Source organism: Macaca mulatta, chromosome 2 (genome assembly GCF_049350105.2).
Source record: "Macaca mulatta isolate MMU2019108-1 chromosome 2, T2T-MMU8v2.0, whole genome shotgun sequence".
Lineage (NCBI taxonomy): Eukaryota > Metazoa > Chordata > Mammalia > Primates > Cercopithecidae > Macaca > Macaca mulatta.
In genome coordinates this window covers 159,591,065-159,612,995 of record NC_133407.1, presented here as the reverse complement: position 1 = coordinate 159,612,995, position 21,931 = coordinate 159,591,065, and the positions used below count along the sequence as shown (strand labels likewise).

Sequence of the window (21,931 nt, the reverse complement as noted above, 5' to 3'; positions counted from 1 at the left end):
TGACTTGCAGTCACTACAGCAGCTGCTACTCTGTGCCCACTTCACATAAACGTCTACTGAGCAGCTAGCATGTGCCCAGCATTAGAGACACAGAGATGAGGCTAACAGCATCCCCAGGAAGTAAATTAATGTAACCACTCCATTTCCTTGAATGTTTATCTGGTGAGCCAGAAGCCAGCTTTTCTGATGAATGGGATTTTCTGAGATTTGTCCTGTCTTCTCCCTCTGTGGAAGAAACTGTGACTATATCTGGTACGTTTCAGTTAAATGGAGATGAAGCAGGTGGTCAAAAAGACATACACAGAAATAGATGGAATGCAGGCAAACAGGGAGGGATGTTGAAGGGACAAAGTGTTCTCTTTAGGCAGGTTTTCAAGGATGCACCATTGAGATGAAATCATGGAAAGGTAAAAGTGAATAATATGCCTGTTTGAGTACTTGTATTATCAGCAAGGAATTGGGTCCCCATGAGGCATCTGGTTTTGGGCTGGGGACAGTGGACATGACACTGGCACTCAGAGAGCATGCAATCCTCCTTGGCAATTAAAACCAATATCCAAAACATAGAGATCTTAAGCCCTCAGTTGTGTTTCACTGAAAGTAAGGTTCCTACAGGCTTGGGGAAGGGAGGTAATGGAGAAGTGCTCCCTAAAGTGTGGTCCATGGAACTGCTCTGCCAACCGTTTGTTGTCAGTCAGTAATGAGGAGCACAGAAATAGAAAGGAAGCATTTAGAAACTTTATAGCAATTTGCCAGAGTAATTTTATGTCTGTTGAATCTAAAAATTAAAGAATTGGAACTTTTGTTTTTAAAATTGTACTTCACTGGTAATTCATTTTTATTATATTTTACTAAAGCACTAGTCTATAACAGATTAGAATAAAAGCAGAAAAAAAAATCAAACTGGTCTTTCACTGCAAATGGCTTGAGGAGAAGTATTGGAGTGGAAATCTGATATATCCTGGCAGGCTAGAGAGGTACTAGAAGGTGGGGGAAAGGGCAGATGTTCTATCGGATGTTAAAAAGGGAGTAAGGGCCAGGCGCAGTGTCTCATGCCTGTAATCCCAGCACTTTGGAAGACCGATGCAGCAGATCACTTGAGGCCAGGAGTTTCAGACCAGCCTGGTCAACATGGTGAAACCCCATCTCTTCTAAAAATACAAAAATTAGCCAATATGGTGGTGCATGCCTGTAATCCTAGCTACTCAGGAGGCTGAGGCAGGAGAATTGCTTGAACCTGGGAAGCAGAGGTTGCAGTGAGCCAAGATTGCACCTCCACACTCCAGCCTGGGCAATAGAGCGACTCTGTCTCAAAAAAAAAAAAAAAAAAAAAAAAAAAAAAAAAAAAAGAGGTGAGGAATAAGTAAATCCTGGAATCCTAGAACTTGTCCATGAGCGAGGCTCTAAAACAACAAATATTTATTGAGTTATTTGTGGATGCTGCAACTATACCATGTACTTTATATAAATTATTTTATTGTCTCCTCTTACAAAACTATGTGAGATAATAGCGCTCATCACCATCTTTGTTTTGCAGAGGCTTGAAAAGGGCAAGTGAGGTCCCCAGGCTATCGCAGCTAGTGAGTGGTGGGCCTGCATTTTAAAGCCAGGTGTGTTGGACTCCAAAGCCTAATGGTTTATAACTCCCCACTCCATGCAGCCCCTCCAGGTGACAGGGATCACAAGCAATAGGCTCTGCCCATCCAGACATTGCAGAATAGGAATGAGGAGAAGGCCCTGCAGATTCAGATCATGGCAGAGCATTTGCTTATAGAAGATGCTCTGCCTCCTAGGGAGAGGCAGAATATGGACTTTTATCTGTCAGCTCTTGCTCTCTCTTCGCCTCTGTGTTATTTCAAGAAATATTTGAGTAGGTGGAGCTACCCTAGTTGGGGCCTTTTATTAGGTTTTGAATTGTTTTGTCAGTAGCTTGTGTTAGTGGCATCTCATCCATCCATTAGAAAAAATTTATTTTGAAATAATTATAGCTTCATAGGCAGTTGCAAAGAAACATACATGGAAGTCCTTTGTGCCCTTCACCCAGCATCCCCCACTGTTAACATCTTGTATAACTGTAGTACGATATCAGAACTAGGAAATAATCCACAGACTCATCCATCCAGTTTTGCTCCCATATCCTGAGAATCACATTTTAAGAGAATCATCACTAAGCCAAAGTGTATCTGGAAGAGGGAGAGGGTGGTTGGTCTAGAAGCCAGGTCATATGCAGAAGTTCTAAGGGACTACTGTGAGCTTTTTACATATAGATGCTGTGTGTTATTTACATCTCCTGTCTTAGTGCCTAAAACAGTGTGAGGCACACAGTTGATCCTCAGATGTTTTTTGGATTGAATGTTTGATTCAGAGTATAAAACCTGTGTACACACATAATGGGTGCTTTCCATGTTGTGGGGCCTCTAGTGAGGAAGAAGGGTGAGATTTATCTGTCCCCTATTGCTCTAGAATGCAGAGCTGGGATTAGTGAATGGGGGAAGGATGGAAGGAGAAACATCCCACCCAGATGTGTAGAAGGACTTGACCAACAATGGGAGCAATGCAGCAGGGACGTAGTTGGCTCCCCTCTCCTGGTTGTGTTTAGTCAGTAGCAGACCATCAGGGGTTCAGTGGGATGATTAATGCATTTTTTTTTAGTACTAGACCGGATGGCTTTAATGGAAGTCTTTTTCAGTTTCTTGTTTCTGAGATTCTAAGAACATGTGCTTATGAACAGAAATAGGATAACTGGGAAGGGAGACCAGTTTATGGGAGGAGTCTTCATGGAGTTTGAGGAAACAGCAAAACTTTCTTAGGGAAGAACACCTATAGACTTTGAAAAGACTGTGTTTGCTTTTTAAAGGAAGGTCATGGGCAGCCAGGTATGAAACCCCTTCTCTTAGTGTTTCTGTGTAACCTGTGGAATTTGCCCAGGGGAACATCTAGAGTTAACCTGGAAATCAGATGCTTTTCTTTCAGGCAGCTTTTGGCAACATCAAAACATTAGTTCTAGATAATATTGTGGGTGCTAGATTCTGACTATAGGTGACATGTTTTTGTCATGTTAATCAATTATTGAAATTAAGGAGAAGATTATTGCAATTTCTATTCCAGGAAATGAAGCATGCACTGAGTTAATCAGATTACTTCCAGGTGAAAAAGGAAAAAAAATAGGTCGAGGTTCTTAAATTAGGCCACCTGAGAAGGTTATTATATATTCATATATGATTACCTGTAAGGTATGCATTTAAATGATTTATGTTTTTATTTCATTCTGGCTGGCAAGGAAGATAGAAACTTCCTTTTGTGTGTTTTAAAAGCTCACAGAAAATTCATCATTTTTAATCGGGGAGAAGAGAAAGGAACAAAAATGTATTTACTGCCTACTATATGCCAATAACTTTATATTATTATTATATTAATTTTCACAATGATTCTGATGGGTATATTTTATCATTATTATTTTGTGACCAAAAAAACTGAAACTCAGAGCAGATAAGTAACTTGTTCTGGGGCACACATTGAGTGAAAAACAGAGCTAGGACTGAAAGCCAGGTCTGGCAGGCTCCAAAGCCAGTGCTCTTTATGCTGTTTGCTATTGGCGACATGCAACCCTAGCAGAATCCAAACTGTGTTCATGAATGGATTTCAGAACTTGTATGTCTCAAACCCACAGGTGTCAGTTCCTTGTCTGTAGCAAAGCCTGCCCAGATGAATCTCCACCATTGCTGATGACCTTTTGTAGTAGAGTCAGACTCAGGCATTCAAACCATTGCTACAAGTAGAAGTCCTGGCACCTTCCTATCTCCCTGTACCCCCTAGTGCCTCCATAGTGCATGATCTTGAAGATGAATGCTGTCCTTTCCTTTGACTGTGGCACAGCTTCCAGCTTGCCTGCTGCCCAATGTCGAATAATCCTAGCTTAAATTTTTTCCTAGTTTTGGAAATGGGTTCTCATTCTCTTAAGTGGCTTGGAGAGAAGCCAAAAGACCCCATGGTACAAAGGACAGAACACATGACAAATATGTTCTATCCATGCTATGGAACTTGCCAGCCATGTCGTTTTAAAGAGTCTCTTAGCTGTCTGAGTCTCAATTCTTTCACCAATGAAAAGGGGATAATGTTAATCTTCTCTATTTTCATTTTAAGGTGAGTATGAGATTCAGATGCTATTAGTATCTGGGAAACTTTGAAAATAATAGGGCATTATAAAAATGTAAGAGAACCATCTGTCCCGTGCAAAAGCTTTCCTCCAGAAGAGGTGAAAGCCAACGCACACGGCAGAGTAGGGAAGCATCAGCTTTTACTAGCCAGTCAGGTTCCATTCTATTGGAAGTAGACTTGGTCTCTGTGGCCCCCTCTTTTTCCTGAATAGCAGAGCTGTGTTTCTTGGCTTGGGTTATTGAAATAATTGCTCCCAATCTTCCCTTTCCAATGAATGCCAAGCTGTTAAACCTGAACTACAGCCACTGGCTGCAGCCTTCCAAAGATCCTGATTGGGTGGACTGGGTTTTGCTCAGCTGAATTTGCTTGCTGGTTATGTAAATATTAGGGTTGTTAATCTTCATTAGAGGGTGTTAGCCAAGAAAAATTGTATTTCTATAAACCCATATATTAACATGGGGAAAAAAGTAAAAGTAAACCAAGCAAAATTGAACAACTTTGATGTCCTAAAAGCTTCCAATGAAAACTAAAAAGCCCTAATGTGTATTTGTTCAACAAATAAGAACATGGTTTCAAATTATTTTTGAAAGTGGGACATAGATACTAAATAAATTAAAATGCAAATTTTTCATTTTAAGAGAATAATCGGGACAATTAGAAGCTATCCATTTTGCTGTCATTTATAGATTTGAGTTTGCAAAGCAGTTTTCATGGATTTTTAATTTTCCTACATGGACTTTATTCCTTAAATGTAGTTTGTGTTTATATTTTCATGTTAAAAACTTTTCACTGAAGTCTATCAAGTGTACAGAAGAGTGCACAAATTCTAAGTATACAGCTCCGTGGATTTTTACCCAGTGAACACACTAGAGTAATCAGCACACAGATCAATAACATTATGAGCACCCCAGAACGTTAGCCCCCGCAGGGTCCCTTTCCGTTCACTAGCTCCTCCTCTCAAGAGTAATCTCTATGGTGACTCCCAGCATCATAGATTAGTTTGCCTGTTTTGAAACTTGGTATTTGTGGAATTCTAAAATACACACTATTTTATGTCTGTCCTCTTTTGTTCAGTGTTATGTATGTGAGATTAATCCATGTTGTGTATAGCAATTTGTTTTTATATTGTATAAATATGCCACAATTTATCCATCTTACTGTACAAGGTATTTGGGTTGTTTCCAGCTTGGGGCTATTATGAATAAAGCTGCTATGGACACTCTTGTACGTGTCTATTGATGAATATATACACCCAGTTTTGTGGAGTATATACCTAAGAGGAAATATCAAGCAATGGGGTATGAGTATGTTTAGCTTTAATAAACACTGCCAGAAAGCTTTCCAAAGCAGTTGTAATGATTTATATCTTCACCAGCAGATAGAAGACTTCCCATTGTTTCATACCTTTGCCAATATTTGGTATTATTTGTCTTTTCCATTTCAGCTTTTCTGCTAGGTATGTGGTAGTGTCACATTGTGGGCGTTATGTTTTTGTTTTTGCATTTCCTTGATGGCTAATGAAGTCTAGAACATTTTCGTATGTTTATTGGCCATTTGGATATCCTCTTTTGTAATGTGAATCTTCATGTCTTTTGCCTCATCTTTGCTATTGAATTATCTGCCTTTTTCTTATTGCATTGTAAGAGTTCTTTATGCATTCTGAATATGAGTCCTTGGTGGAATATATGTATTATGAATATTTTCTTCCAGTCTGTAGCTTGTTCCTTTACACTCCTTATGATGCATTTTGATGAAATGAACATATGTTATTAACTTTAATGTGGTCTACTTTATCATTTTTTTTTCTTTTATATTTAGTACTTTTTGTGTCCTGTTTAAGACATTTTTGTCTACTCTAAGTATTTCTTACTAAAAGCTTTATTGTTTTACTTCTCACATTTGGATCAGTAATTCATTTGGAAATGCTTTTAGTGTATGGTGAGAAAGAGAGGTTATTATCATTATTTTTCATTCAATTTGAGAGCAGGTACTGTTTATTAACTGACCACCTTAGAAAAATAATCATGGTAGACACCTTAGTTCATTCTTCTAATAAGCTTGTTGATCTGGTCCTCCCTGTTGCCAGCATCTCCACCTTCTACAAAATGGATGGTCTTTTTCTTCATTCCATCTCATGGAGAAGATAATTTGAAGGGCCACAGGAAGTTATTTGCTTCCTTGAAACATTTTCCAAGAGTGTAGCTCTCATGATCAGATCCTCCATGCAGATGATGCCATATTTACCAAGAGATGGAGCAATCAAGGCGTTATCTGTCAAAGCAGTTTGCTTCGTACTAATTTTGCCATAACCACGCTTGTAGATTAGTTCATTTACTGACTTCAGATTTGGGTACCCCCATGCAAGATATGGTTCTACAATCCTCAGCATGTTAATTGAAGCCTTGTTGAGCTTCACAAAGGTTCCATTGAAGATTTGATGAAGGCGAAGAAGCTGCAACACCTTTCAGACCTTTGGGCTCACACCATTGATACCTCTGATCCTGATGACAAACGCTAATTTGGGTTCTGCAGGTACATGGAAGTTGCCAGCTTTTCTTGCCATCCTGGCCATTCACATTTCAGCTCTGTACATCTGCCTGTATTCCTTGTGAAGTGCTTCGCTTTTTCATAGATAAGCTTCCTCGTTGCCTTTCGAAGCATCTTTTGTGCAAACTTCCTTCTCAGGCGCTTGATCTTCAGCTCTGCGAAATTCCTTTGCTTTTTCTTAAGGGTTTCTGGCACAACAGAAACCTCCTTCTTCTTCTTTTCTTCTATACTCTCCATGGTTCCAGCTGGAAAAAAGGAGATTTTTTTTCTCCTGTTTTGTCATCAGTAGACTTGAAGACATTTATTGAAAATATCATTCTTTCCTCACAGCATTACAATGTCACCTTTGTCATAAATCAGAGGTGCCACCAAGTAGTTGATTCTACCTTGATTGTACTAAATACATGACTAATCTCTCGGCACAGGCAGGGGTGACTAAGAAAGGCCAGGACAGGATCAGAGGTCCAGAAAATTTCCAGATTCACTGCCCCACAGACTAGGTTTAAATATCCTTCTCCCAGTAAAATGACTTTAATAGAATCATAGTATGAACACATAGACAGTTCACAAACAAGATGGTTAAGAAACTATCCTCTCCATTAGAAGATGGATATGGAGTGGAACCATATGAAATGGAATTTAAAGAAACGCAATACCTACTTTCAAGTTAAATTCAGTTTCTCACAAGATTCAACTGAAAATGATTATTACTTTGCTTAATGCCAGTTTTCACAATAAAGGAAAGCCTTTTCTTGAAACAGGCTTGGCTCATGCCCATTTCTTGGGGTTCATCCATCACATCTCCCTCAGCAGAGTGCAGAATTAGACACACAGAGCCTTTACCTTCTTGCTTATTTTAATTACTCTGTGAAGGGCCTTTTGTTCATCTCCAGCTGCTTCTGGCAACCTAAAATCTTTCAGGATTTCTAAGATTCATCCGGGTCTGGGATGCTGATAAGGCAGGGTCTCCTTAGATAGATGGGCACCCATCCAAGGGCCCCATCCAGCTTAACCTATGGAGGACATCAGCTCTCTGGCCAAGCCCTCATTCATCCAGAGAATACAGCTTCCTTCCATCAGCCAGATTCAGGGTGGGATATGAAGTGGAATCCTTCTTCTTAGGGAACTTGGACTGGTCTAGGCACCTTCAAGTTCAGGGAGTTTCCCTCCACCTCTGCGTCTCTCTCCTGGGACTGACCCTAAAGTCTTGGCTGTGGTGAATGAGAAATATTGTTCAGCAAAAAACCTCATTGGAGCAACAGCTTCTTTTGTAGGTTTCCATTTGGTGAACAAGTGCAGTTGAGCACCTTCTGTGTATTAGCACTCAACATCTATTCCCAGTGCTTGAGAGACTTAGTTTACCTCTAACAGTCTCTACTGAAACTTGGGGCCTGACAAACTTCACTAATGCTTGATCACCTGACCTCAAGTCTTACTCATTCCTATTCCCCGCCATATTAGCTGAGTATTTTGTAATGAATCTCATCTGTCTGCTGTGTATTATACCCCACTTTGAACTTCTGTTTTGACTTGAGTGAATCCATGTCCTGTTAACCAGGAAGACTCCAACTTAGCTGAAGTCCTACGTTCTTAAGTGTCTTGAGATGCTTTGCTGCTGCCCCAGGATCTGCCATTGATCTCAGGACAAAGCAGTGCACTTGTCAAGAGAGAATTAATCTTGTTCGTGTAATGCCATCCATGTGTTGGGGTCCTGTGTTTTTCCTGTGCCCAATGACAAAAGATATAACAATGACAGGGAGTTAGGACTGTGGCATAATGTCCCCACAATTGTCATGCCTTATTTTCATCAGGAAAGAATCCCAGTCACTACAAGCCTTTGCCACCCTAGACATAGTATAATTTTGATCTTGTTCACCCGTTTGCTCTATATGTACACAGAATGGCTATTTTAGGCTCTTTAATGTCTGTTCTTTTAAAATAGCTTTTTAAAGAGACTCTTCTGTTTTGTGTTTATGTTTCTTAATCTCTGCACATTTAAAAACCATTGTATATAATAGAGTCACAGACTTTCGGAACCTAGATATATTAGATGCCATTAGTTCAGTCTTTTCATGACTACATAATACTGTGAGATTTCTCTCTCCAGAGATATTTTTAAACTTCTTTTACAATCACAGGAAGTCAGAGCTGGAAGACAACTAAGGACTGTGCTCGGCCAGCAATGTCATTCTGCAGACAAGGACTCTGAGGAGGCAAGTGACTGGACCACACAGGCAGTGGTGGGATAGGGTCCTGGATCTCCAGACCCTCAGTCTGGGGCTCTTTGTTCATGCAGACAGGGCTGCTTCTCACTTCCAATTTCACTTCCTAATTGTAACCCAAAGACAGCCAGGCGTTTCTCATGGAATCTGTGAATGTGCTTGTCATGAAACACTAATCACTGCCAGGATTTAAGGTAACATAGAAATACCCGAAATGTCTTTTGGGCAAGAGCCATGAATCCCAATGGGAGTAGGCTGGGATAAGTAGTTATGTTAATAAAACTTTTCCACATCAAAAGTGTGAGTCAGATGCAAAGTATAAATACCTTTAAGAGGTTACATGCAGAGGGAATTTAGTTTTAGTACAAATAGATCATTTGTTTGCATCCCTTTCTGAAATAAGGAGGGTAGAAGTTATGTCTTTCAAATTACACTGATCACTAAAAAAAGGGAAACCATCTGCAGGAGGGTCCTTTTCCTTGTGGACTGCTGTCCTGTATAATGTTTCTGATAAAGCTTGAGCTTCCAGCCCAGCAGAGGAGAAGAGGAGAGTGTGTCTTTTCTTCCCTCTGTCTTAGCTGCATTCAGAAAGTTCCACCTCTGCCCCTTTCCCCTGCAAGTGCCCCTGGTCCCAGCTCCTTCCTGAGGCCTGTTGCTCTAGGTGCTCTACAGCCAGGCAGCAGTGGCTGTGGGTCTGGGGCCTGTGGGAACCTCCTGTGATGGAGTACAGAGCACTGTTAAGGAGAAAGGAAACATTAGAGTCAGTTTTTCTTCTGCTCCTCGGGGCTCCCCTTTTCCTGCCCATCTTTCTCCTAGGATAGACTGAGCTAAGCAGAGAGGCTCAGAGGTGTGCCTTGTAAACTTCAGAAATTTTCCTACCCATCACACCCAGGGTTTGTTTCTGCCTGCTTTGTGTCACCTCCACCCCACCCTCTGCTCCTGAAGCAGGGATGTTTGTGGCTGAATGAGGAGGGTGGAGTAGATGGGAGTGTGTTTACAGCCTCCTCTGGGCTTGTGCCTGGTGACTAGAAGGAGCTGGATGGGAACTTTATGGATTGGACAGCCCACTTCTCCCAGGAAGCACCCAGTCTACCGAGGAGATGATAATTGCTTATCTGATGGCCTCTGGTATAAAGTGGTGCCTGAACTGAGTGTTTCTTCATTACTTCTCAGATGCCAGCACCAGTCCTAGGCTAGTGTATCAGTAGAAGCCAGATCTGAGCTGAGATGGTGATTCTGTCCTCTCTGGAGAGGCCATTGTCCCCAAGAGGCATTCATGTGTTGATTTGCAAAACACTGTTGAGTTTCTCTTTGCCTGTTTGGAGATTTTTATGCAAAGGGATCTCCATTCCTAGAATTCACTGAAAGCAATCCCTGGCATGCCCTCTGCAACTCATCATGTTAATGGGAAAGAAGGGCTGGAGACCAGCCAGGCTACCCCCTCCCCTAGCCATGTCAGGATGGCTATATTGATTGCAGAGTCTGATGGAAGATTATGGCGAGGGATGGGGATTCACTTGGCTTTTGCAAGGCCACTGACGGTGGAGAAATAAAGCTCTGGCTCTGGAGCCTGTCTTCTCAACTGGGCTTCCAGCCAGGTCTTCCTTGCCATCCTCCTACTCCCCCCCTAGTCCATCATGCACACCCAACCAGGTCTGGCTTCCCTGAACACCTCTTAGTCAAACTCCCCAATTGCTTAGAACCCCTTAATGGGTCCTCTTGGCCTGGACTCAGGGCCCTATAGGATCAGGTATACATCTACAAACAATTGCCTTTACAATCTTATCACTGATGAAGCCTGCCCTCTGCAGTGAAACCCAAGACCAGATGGAGTCTTCTCATAGTCCCCTAAAAGTTCCAGGCTTATTTGTACCTCCATGCCTTTCCCCAGATTGTTCCCCATGTCTTCTGAGCTCACCTCCATCTGCTCAAATTCAGTTCCTCCCTGAGTATTTGGCTTATGCCATACCTCCCTAACCATTGGCCCACATGCCTTTTTCTTTTCTTTCTTTCGTTTTTGTTTGTTTGTTTTTGAGACAGGGTCTTACTTTGTCACTCAAGCTGGAGTGCTGTGGTGCAATCTCAGCTTACCACAGCTTTGAGCTTCTGGGCTCAAGTGATCCTCCTGCCTCAGCCCCCCAAGTAGCTGGGACTACAGGCATGTGCCACCATGCCTAATTTTTTGTATATGTATTTTGTGTAGAGATGGGGTTTTGCCCTGTTGCCAGGCTGGTCTTGAACTCCTGAGCTCCATCGATCCACTAGCCTTGGCCTTCCAAAATGCTGGAATTACAGGCATGAGCCACTGCACCTGGCTGGCCTTTTTTTTTTTTTTTCCAACTTTCTATCTCTTTCAAAGTTAACTGGTTACCTTTTGCCTCCTCCGCTCCGCAGGCTATGCAGTAGCCCATTTCTCTGATATGTAATACCTGAGGGCAGTAACTGTTAGACCCTCCAGTCCACGGCAAAATGTGAGATGAACACATGCTATTTCTTGGGTAAATGGGGAGAGATGAATGCTTGAAATAATGAACTCTCTCTGGACGATTTAGCATCATTTCCTTCTTAACCTGGTGTTCATGTACCCATTTTAAAGTGACGACTAAAGGTATTGATGGGGATGGGGAGAGGTGGAAGCAGGATTCTCAGAACGGTTTCCAGCATAGCAGTGATGATGAGCAGGACTGAGATGGAGCAGGTACTAGATGAAAAACTGAAACCAAAACCCAAAGAAAGCAAGAAATTGAATTTGACATACCTTGGTGAAGGAAGATGGGTGTACTGGGTTGAATAAATGTCCCTTGTAAGTTCACATCTACCTGAAATCTTAGAATGTGACCTTACGTGGAAATAGGGTCTTTGCAGATATAATTACGAGATTAGGGTGGGCCCTAAATCCAATGACGGGTGTTCTTGTAAGAGAAACGGAGGATACACAGAAAAACAGACCATGTCTTCCATGCTGCCCTGGACGGAGGGGCCCATCAAGCACTCAGGGCAGCCTCAGCATGATGGGAAGCCATGGGCCAAGCCATCCCTGCAATGTGCAGGAGGGAGAAATCACATCAGATGGGATCGCTTGAATGTTCACATTTTTATGAAGAAGGAATCTGGTTAGAATGATCATCAGGAATAGAAGAGGTCTGTGCAGGGAGAAGGGTGATGGGGAGTGTACTGTGGTGCTTTTGTGGAAAAGTGGATGGGATGTGGGTTTGCTTTGATGTAAGTGAAAAGAGAAGAGAAGGAAAGGAAGTGTGAAATGACCCAGTTGGTTTTTGCAATGAATGATGTGTAAGAAAATGGCCTTTTTTTTTTTTTTTCTGGGTCACCAGGCAGCTCTGACCATCTGTCAGATGGCATCACTTCAGGCAGAGGGTGGGGTAAGAGAGAGCTTGGCCTTTGGAGGATTTCCTTAGGCGCCACTCCAGCACCTTCTTTCTCCTCCTCAGCGTCGGAGATGGTGAGGGATAATGGGATGCACGCTGGGAGCCTTCCCTGGATCCCCATATGGTCAGCGCTCTGTCTGAGCAAGTCTGTCCCCTTCTTGGATTCTTGGTCTTCTCCCTTTTACAGGAGGCTTACAAAGTTTATGTGAGCATTGAGGAAAAATATTTTGTAAACCTCCAAATGCTGTCTAATATTGTATCCTATAGTTCTCCAAGGACTGAGAAGGAAGATAGATGGAGTCTTAATCTTTTGGGGTTTGAGGGAAGCTCGCATACTGTGTGAAAAGTAATGAAGGTTTCAGTTTGAGATGATGAAGTTCTAGAGATGGCTGGTGGTGATGGTTGCACAACAATGTGAAAATGTGAATGGACTGAATGCCACTGAACTGTACACTTAAAAATGGATTAAATGGTCAATTGTATATGCTCTCTGTTTTACCATGACAGAAAAGTCACACCTCTATCCCTCCCCCAAAAAAGTAATGTACATACAGGACAAAGCTGATATGTGAGTAAATTTGCCACTCCAGCTATTACAGAGCAATTATTAACATTTTGTGGTGAATGCTTGTATTTGCAATCACTGTAAGGAATTAGGACCGGTTACCAGGACCCAACACAATATATTGTTGTTAGTGCTTTTGGATGGCTCTAGAAATTCTTTTGGGAGGGAGTAAATTATGTCACAATAATTGAAACAGAAATGAACTATAAGCTGAACTTAATAACATGATCTGAGATCACTTCTCCCCCTCTACCCCTGCCTTCAAGGTTGTTCTCCTACCATAGCACTACTTTTTCTTTGTTTCCCAATTTACTCCTTATCCCGGTAGGTCAAGGTGAAAACAGATTTGCATCTATAATACAGAAACATGTGAATCTCCTGTGGCCTCCTGTATGTTACTAAAAATGTCTCATGTTATTATGGACCCTGGTCCTGTGGGCCAGACTTTGCTCCCAGAAAGAAGCAAGAACTATTTGCACATCTCCCAGATCATTCCTTCCCCAGGCCTGTGGGCATCCACATCAAAGCCTTACAGGATCACCCCCAGTTTTTTCCTTTCTTAAGCTCCAAGGTGCTTTTGAAGATCAGAACCATAAGTATGAATACTGCTTGAGGGTATCTGCATTTCTGAGGAGTCTCCCATAGGCTGAAGGCCCAGAAAGTAACTCGGAAAGGGGTTGAAAGATAGATGCCTTTTGGATTGAGAAATTGTTTTACTTCATCACAAAATAAACTACTTATGGTTTGGGATTTAAATACTGGGACATGTATTGTACCTCCTCTAAATCATCCCAGAAAATGAAGCAGAAGAACAGTGTTCAATGTAGAACTGCCCATGGTGCCAGATGATTTTGAGTCACATACAGAGGCAGGCACAGCTCTCAAATGTTATGGCTACTTGTGTTTCCGACAGGCAGCCAGTTTCCTAAGAGGGGGTTGGGGGCAGGAAAAATTCAGTGCCTTCATTGTGGGCTGCTTCTTGTTGAATTTTGCTCCACAGGTTAGAAGACAGGTCCCAGTCTTCCTAATGAGGCATTGAAAGTCTAGGTGGAATAGATGCTTGCTGGAGCCTGTGGAGATTATAAAAGAGCTCACTGCCTTAACGTGGTCAGGAGAGGCAGGAGTGAGAGCCAGTGTGAAGGTGTGGGAGTTGGAAGGAACTTGGAACTCAACTTCTTTTGGCCCCTCAACTTGAGATTCACAAAGAAAAAAAGCAATGTCTCCTCGCTGAAAGGTAAGAGTTTAAAATTTATCTGAACTCTGAATATTATAGTTTGTTTTGGCTCCAGTGGCATATTTCCATAATGTATTTAAATCACAAATCCCTGCTCTGAGGCAAAGTCAAAACACCTGGTCTTAGTCCTGAGGTGAGGCCCTCAGAGCTGGAATAGTGCTTTGCCCTGTGCAGGGGCCATTATCAGATTTATATACAATGGAAAAGATTGTCTAGAACCTAGAGAGGCACTAACTAAGTCTTATCCTTTTCCTCCTTAGCAAAATGGAAACTCCTCCTTGCACAGTGCAGCCCCTTCCTCGCTATAGGTTATTTCAAGTGAGAAGAATAAACATGACTTCCAAATGCCATCTAACAATATATGAATATCTAAAGGAGACAAGGATGACTGAATGCATCTTCATGTGTAGGAAGTGAAGTGGCTGTTGACATTAAGTACTTCTTCATGAGTGAGAGGAGGCCCGTGATGGAGATGACACCAGTACCTCCTTCTAGCACTCTGAATTCCCAGTGTTTACTACTGGTGTCTCTGAAACTACAGCATCCTCACCAGGACCACACAGGGAACAAAGGCAAGACACCTGAAATCCCTTTAGCCGTATTCACAACACTTACTTCATAGATAGGATGATGTTTGAAATATGAGAAGGATTTTTTTAAAAAGAGCACTCTGTTCTCTTGGTATCCTAGTATGAGTGTCTGAAAGTGCTCATTGGCTGGAAGGTTTCATGTGAGCATCAGCCGCAGGGTCCAGAAGACACTCTTGGCAAGCCTGGAGAGTGAGGATGTTGAACAGGCAGTGGAAGCATCCATGAAAAGCAGGCAGCTGCACAAGACTTTCCAACAGATGGCTGGTCACTTGCACAGAGGGAAGGAGCCATGGATTCCGTGATAATGACACTTGTGCCAGCTTTTGTGTTTCCAGAAGTATTGAAGATATAAGGGAACCAACACGTGTAGAGTATGTGAAGTCTTACAGAGACGAGGTCCTAAGGTATCTATTTTGACAAATCACGTTGCAAGTAATGTGAAAGCAGTTTGAAGAAAAAATGTCCCCATCTAATGCTGCATTAGGGCATGCATTTCTATAGCCTAAATCTGTCAGTGACATGAAAATACATGTTTTGTTGGACACAGAATAGGTTGAACACATAATAGGTTCTAGAATGGATCTGCATAAAGAAGTAAGAAGAAAGGATATAAAGGTAGAAGAATAAATGTATAAATATTACAACAGGACACTGAGCTGGGTGGCTCTTTACCATAGACCTCGCTCGTATTTCTCACTACAGGCTTGCTGTGAGTCAATTTCCAAGTTCTCTCTTTCTCCTTCCAAACTGCCCTGTATGTAATCTTGCTCCTGGGCCACCTGACTGATTTTTAATGCCTGGATATTTGCTTCCACCTCTGCATGACCAAACCTTGGCCAAGTCACTGTTGACTCAGTTGCAACATCTGTCCCCTGCTGAGGGCTGTCATAGCTTTCATAGCTTACAAACAGTCCAGCTTGAATCCAACATTTTCTGTGGTCATTTGGAGTAGCAAGAAGCATTGTGTTTTGGATTTACTGCAGAGATCACACGCTTAACTGTATACAGTCAGTTTTTATAGCTATCACTGCATCCAGGTTGGACAGTGACCTTGACTGAGACATCCTTTACCTCTGTTTCAGATCAATTTAGGCGGCATATAAAATCTCTGTGCACTGCCAGGGGAAAGTAAAGTGGAAGACTTCATGAAGAAATGGACAAGGCCAAATAGTTGACCATTGTTGCTGTATAAATCTTGGATCCAGGGCTAAAAGGTGGCAGTATAAATGCAGATGGTGCTGCTGCCATATTTTCCTAGCACATCTTCAAGCAGCATATTTCAAGCCGTCAGGGTTGGAATGGCATTTCCAAATATAAACTCAAAAAATCCTCAGGTGTTTGGTTCTAGAATAGAGCTGGGAATTTTGTCCTGCAAATGCCTTCTGCAGCATGGGAGCAAACCCACTCTTCTGTGTCTGATGCTTCAAACTTTCTATTTTCTGGAAACTGGAGAAAGATGTGGGTCTACATTTTGAAGTATATGCCTTGAACAGGAATTATGCACCTATAGAAAACTTGTCATACATTGAGTAAACTCTCAGTTTACAGAAATCTATGGAAATATCAAAATAAAACATCAGAAGGAGCGGTAACTATAGAGGTTACTAACTAAGGGGATTACCTGAAAAATAAAGTTATATTTGCCAAAAACTGTATTTGATTAGTTTGGACTTCTTTTTTCCTATCCCTTTTCTGTTTTATATTTATATTTCATTTCTTCTAAAATTAAGTGATCTGTCATGATCTAATATTGTAGAAAATGTCCAAGTCTAGACATTAGGATGGCTTTTGTTATTTTAGTCACATGCAAGAAGCAGAATGGTTTTGTGGAGAGAGCTCTATCTTTGGAGTCCAGCTCTACCTTCGGTGCTAAACCCAGGCATCTTTGTCCTGATTATAGTACCCCTCTGGCTTCTCCTTATGTTTGTAAAATGAGGGGGGCTCTCTGAAGTATCCTTCTGGCTGTAAAATCTATTAGCTCTTATTGCTGAAGGTTGCTTCTGTTCAGAGTTTCTAGGTTTCTTATAAACTGAGGAGCCAGAGGTCAGGAGGAATGGAAACTTGTTATTCCATTTGTAACATTGTTCAAAGTTTTAAATACAAACACAAGTAATTAATCTGTCATCGTTGCTTGAACATATTATACTTCACTGAATGATAAAATACAATCTTTAGAAAAATTTGTTATGAGAAATAAATGTTGCTGCTTATCTAAAATTTTTTGGGGTCCTTCAAATTAATGCTTGTAGCAGCAGTTATCAGCCCTGGCTGCGCATTAGCGTCTCTTAGAAAGCTTTTCAATATGCCAGTGTCTGCCCTCCCACCCTCAGAAGTTTTTATCTAATTTGTCTGTTGTGGGGCCTGGGTACCAGTATTTTAAAGAGACAAGATTGAAAACAAAATACATTCAATTCCCAAGACTGATGTATGCATGGTTCCCATGAATGGCTCGTACCTATCCACCCTCCATAGCAACCACATGTGGTCCCCTCCAACGTGCTGTCATGTTTCACACATGTCATTTCACACTGCTCCATCTTTGCGTCTTCTGTTGTAGCCTGGAATGCCATGCCCCAAGAGGCTTAGACTTTCTTGAACCCCTCCCTACAGTATAGATTTCTTTATTAGCATAGCTCCTGTACTTTGTAATGGCCTGCCTTGCACTCATTCTTCCTGTATTGTAAATATTTTATCCACCATTGTACATATTTATATTCCTACATTCGCTCATGTCTCTTGGGCTTAATGCCCACCCCTGCCCAAGTGCTTTCGCATTGTACCTACCTTGGCCTGTAAGGCCTCACATGATCTCTTTCTCATGTCCTCTCCCTGAACCATGACCTCTTTCTCAAACCTCTCTTCCTACCACTTCCTGCTTGTTCATTTCAGCCTTACAAGCCTCCTGACCCTCAAACATACCATGCTTGTCCTCATCTCAGGGCCTTTGCACATGTGGTTCCTCTGCCTGGGGTGTCTTCCCCCGCTCATCCTCCCATCTGCCTCCTCCCCAGCATTCAGGCCCTCACTCAAATGCCATCTCCTCAAAGTGGCCTTTCTTAACCATCTTAGCTAGAGTAGCCTGTCCCCCACTCTACCATCCCAGCATCACACCCCACCCCACTGCTTCTGTGTTCTTTGTGGGACTTGTAGTATCTCAAGTAATATTGTTGTTTTGTACACATGATTTTTGTAAGCCTTCCATAACTGGAATGTACGTTTTATGAAGATAGCAACTTTGTCTTGTGGGGGCTTAACAAATATTGAACACATGAAGATTGTCTCCCCTGTGAGATAGTGCAATGCTTAGTGTAGTGACTGGAAAGATGGTGTTCATTAAGTACTTCATGAGTGATGTTTCCTAGATGTTTCTCCTTCAGAAGCAGAACCACCAAAGAGCTCAAATAATACTCATAAAAATTAGGCTGATTTACGTTTACATTTTCTTAATTTCCAGTTTTAAAAAGCAGAGAAAAAAATATGTTTTTTCTTTTTGTAAGAAAATTATGTCTCTCCCTAATTTAAAAATCTTTATTTCCAGGACCCACACCTATATAGAGACGCCCTCTCTCCAGGAGTCCCGTTCAGCAGATACCAAAGGGAAAGGGATTCCTCTGGAAATCAGTTTTGCCTAGAAGCCCCAAATTTAAACTGACATCACTGCTCTAAGCCAATGTGAGAGGAAACAGATGTTTTTTTGAACATCTAAATTTGGAGGGCCCAGCGTGGTGGCTAACACCTGTAATCCCAGCACTTGGGGAGGTTGAGGCAGGCAGATCACTGGGGGCTGGGAGTTTGAGACCAGCCTAGCCAACATGGTGAAACCCTGTCTCTACTTAAAATAAAAAATACAAAATTAGCCAGTCGTGGTGGTGTGTGCCTGTAATCCCAGCTACTTGTGAGGCTGAGACAGGAGAATCGCTTGAATCTGGGAGACAGAGTTTGCAGTGAGCCAAGATCACACCACTGCACTCCAGCCTGGGCAACAGAGCAAGACTCCATCTCAAAATAATAATAATAATAATAATAACAACAAAATAATAATAATAAATTTGGGGACTTTCCAAATAGGTGACTGGACAGGTAAAGAGGAGGGAGGGGGTGGTCCAAGAGTGAACCCTGTGTCCTTGCAGGGCTCTGCCTGAGCGACTGGGCCCAGGGCTCCCTTAGATCCCTGCACTTTACTGCTGACCTGTGGCTCCCGTGAAATTGTTAAGCAGGAGACTGGTTGCTAGTCATGGTGGTGGCAGTTCTAATTCCTTCTCCCTAGCTTGGCTCTTGCCCTGGGATACCTAGAGGTAGAGAATAATTTGGAAAGTTGTCAGAAACATTGGGAGCATTGGGAACAAGTATGGAAGAGCACTGGACTCTCCAGAGAACACAGCATCTGTAAGGAGAAAGATATAGCAAGCCTGTTTTCCCATCTGTGAAATAGAGGGGTTGAGCTAGATGGTCTTTAGTGGCTTCTCTGTTTCTAACCTGCTCAGTCTGTAAGAGTTCGTAAGCATTTTGTTATTGAAGTGATCAACATTCAAACTCTAGGCAAAAGGTGTTTTCATCATGTAATTCTTTCAGCACAGATAACAGGTATTCTCTGTGTAAAATTGCATGACACTCTTTGTGGACACTGTGTATCAAATTGAGGTAGTAAATTACTGTTGCAGCAAAGTCTGGTTGGGATGCCATAGAGTGTATTCTCCCATAGAGTGGCCAATAGTCACATGTAGCTATTAACATTAAAATTAGTTAAAATAAAATTAAAAACTCAATTTATCACTCACATTAGCTACCTTTCAGGTGATCAAAATGCACACATCTTCTCTTTCCAGTACAGTTCTCAATTGGACAGAGCAGATATGTGCATTTCCATCATCCCAGGAAGTTCTATTGCACAGTACCGGTTTGGAGTGCACCCCTGCCCTCAGGTGAGAGTTGTATAGTTACAGAGCTGCTAAGGACCCACCCATCTCTAAGGCTGAGGGGTTCTGTGACTTTGTGTTGGGAAGATCATATTCCTGCTCTTCCTTTGCTGAAAAGGTTTTTGGTTTCCAAAAGTACTGAGGTTGGTGGAGAAGTACAAAACAACTGCAGGGAGTTCCTGTCTGCCTGAGGAGATCATCATTCACCTCAAGAATTGCAGTGAGAGAAAGAGACGATGAAATGATACTGAAAAGCCCTTTAACAAGTTGAAGAGTTACATGAGTATAAGGCAAGATGATTGTTAAGTGAATGCATTAGATAGAAAGGCCACTTGCTCCTGGACCCTCCTTGACTTCCATCCCTCTAAGCCAATCAAAATGAAGTTGGTTGCCATTGGCAACTGATTCTCTATTTTGTCCAAGCTCTGGCAACCTGAGTTAGAGACACTATGAGAAAGTTCAGGGCAGAGCAAGCAATATTGGCTTCTGCTGGTTTGAGTCATGTTTACCTTGGCTTGAAGGGAGTCCCTAGAATGCTGGTGAGAGTCACTGGGAGGGCCTGGATCAGTGGCTCAGCCAAGTTCAAAAACTAAGGGAATCTCCCTGGGGAGAGGCTCAGTGGTACCACTTTCCCAGATGAGGCTCATAGAAGAGGTGACTCTACCCTCTCTGCATATCTCTTGATCAGCTTTCCCTGTGTTTCCTCTCATGTCTTTGCATCATAGTTTTAACTCCTGTTGTGACAATATGTTATGTTAAATATTGTAGAAAAGGCACCAAATGTGGTGACTACAGCCACATGCCTCAGGTTTGGATTAGATCTCAATGGGCCTCTCATGGAAGAGGACACTGGGAGTGATTTGGAAGGCATCTCCATGTGTCTTCATTGTCAACACTGCCTCCAAGCACATGGCACTGTTCTGGGAGCTATAGGAACCAGTGACAAAGGCACATGAGTGGACAAACACCCAAACACAGACAAGTATATTTAGAGTATATACTAAGAGATCATAACTCTAAATGTTGACTCTTGAGTGGAAAGACATGGGATTTGAGTCACATGGACCTTGATCTCAATCCTGTTTATTGACTGTGTTATCTTGGACTCTATGAGCCTCTGTTTACTCATGTGAACTGGAAATAATGCCTTACCTTCAAGGATGTTCTAGGAATGAGTGATGAACACATAGTGGTGGAAGGCTTTGCACATTGAGGCACATAAATTATTTCCTTTCCCTTTCTGAGGGGTCAGTGCTGTGATTTGGAGGGGAGTGGTGGAGTGACTATGGAAAGTCCATGCTTAGAGCATGGAAACCACTGCATTTTACTAAGATTGTTGGCTGTCTGGTGGTTTGGAAAATAGGGTGGGGATGGGGTGGATTTGGCTAACTGGATCAGGAAGGATCTCCCTACAGGGTAAGGGCTCACAGGAATGGAACTGCCCATCTCTCTTTAATCCTGAGCCAGTGGTTGATGTTTTGGTAGCTTTAACTTCTCTTCACCTGTGGGCTCTAGCTGTATAGGGGTTGATACTTGCAGGTAATTTGCAACTACTGGTGCAGTGGAATCCCAGGGATTGACAGAGGGGCAGTGTGTGTACTTTAGGGGGAGGGAAGGAGGATCCCGTCTCCCTGGTGCCTCATGTCTAGTGAAATGTTGTTCCAATCAATGGCATTGATTGGTCTCTGATGGAGATGTAGTTCTATCAGTTCAATTTCCTGTTTCACTATAGAATGTGACTGTATGTGTTTGTGAGAGAGACACAGGGAAGAAGTCATTATCGACAGTGGAAAATAAGGGAATAGTCAGGGGAAGAGAGAGAGGACAGTTCTCTCTGGGACTGTCAGTTGTCCTGAACGTGGGAGTAGTGACTTGCTGGAGTGGGACTATGGAAATTAGGATAACAGGGTTTTTTCCACTAAGGAAACTAGAGAAGGAAGTAAGATCAGTTCACATGTAGGATCAATGTTCTGAATACAAGAGGCAGATGCCCATTGTTGGATGTGAGAATCTAAGGTGGAGAGGAGGGCTGGCTTGGTTGAAACTCAACCAAGAGCATTTCAGAGTTCTTTCCTCAGAAAATACCGTGGCAAAGCTTTAGGTAGCTATAGATGTACTTGGGATGTGTGGTTAAAAAACAAAAACAAATAACACAGGGACCCAGTCCATCATTCTGATTCCTTACCAACCACATCAAGGCTTTAAGATATGGCTTTACCCCAAGGAACCTTTAGCTCCTCCCTGGCATCTTGCAAACTTTTCTCTGAAGGAATGTCTCTTCTCTGAGTGTGATGAAGGGTATTGAACCATTAG

General features: G+C 42.2%; 1 protein-coding gene, 1 long non-coding RNA gene and 1 pseudogene across 17 annotated transcripts in view; 2 read left to right on the top strand and 1 right to left on the bottom strand.

The window, feature by feature from the left end:
- The window catches only part of KALRN (kalirin RhoGEF kinase), a 693,044-nt gene that overhangs the window by 112,006 nt on the left and 559,107 nt on the right, over window positions 1-21,931 (top strand). The gene's annotated exons all lie outside the window — the stretch shown is intronic.
- LOC106996798 (large ribosomal subunit protein uL30 pseudogene) lies at window positions 6,091-7,022 on the bottom strand (annotated as a pseudogene).
- LOC114676415 (uncharacterized) lies at window positions 8,844-16,357 on the top strand. Its single transcript, XR_013414362.1, has 4 exons — window positions 8,844-8,918; window positions 13,879-14,112; window positions 14,373-15,106; window positions 15,785-16,357. It is a non-coding gene; the product is annotated as an uncharacterized LOC114676415 (long non-coding RNA).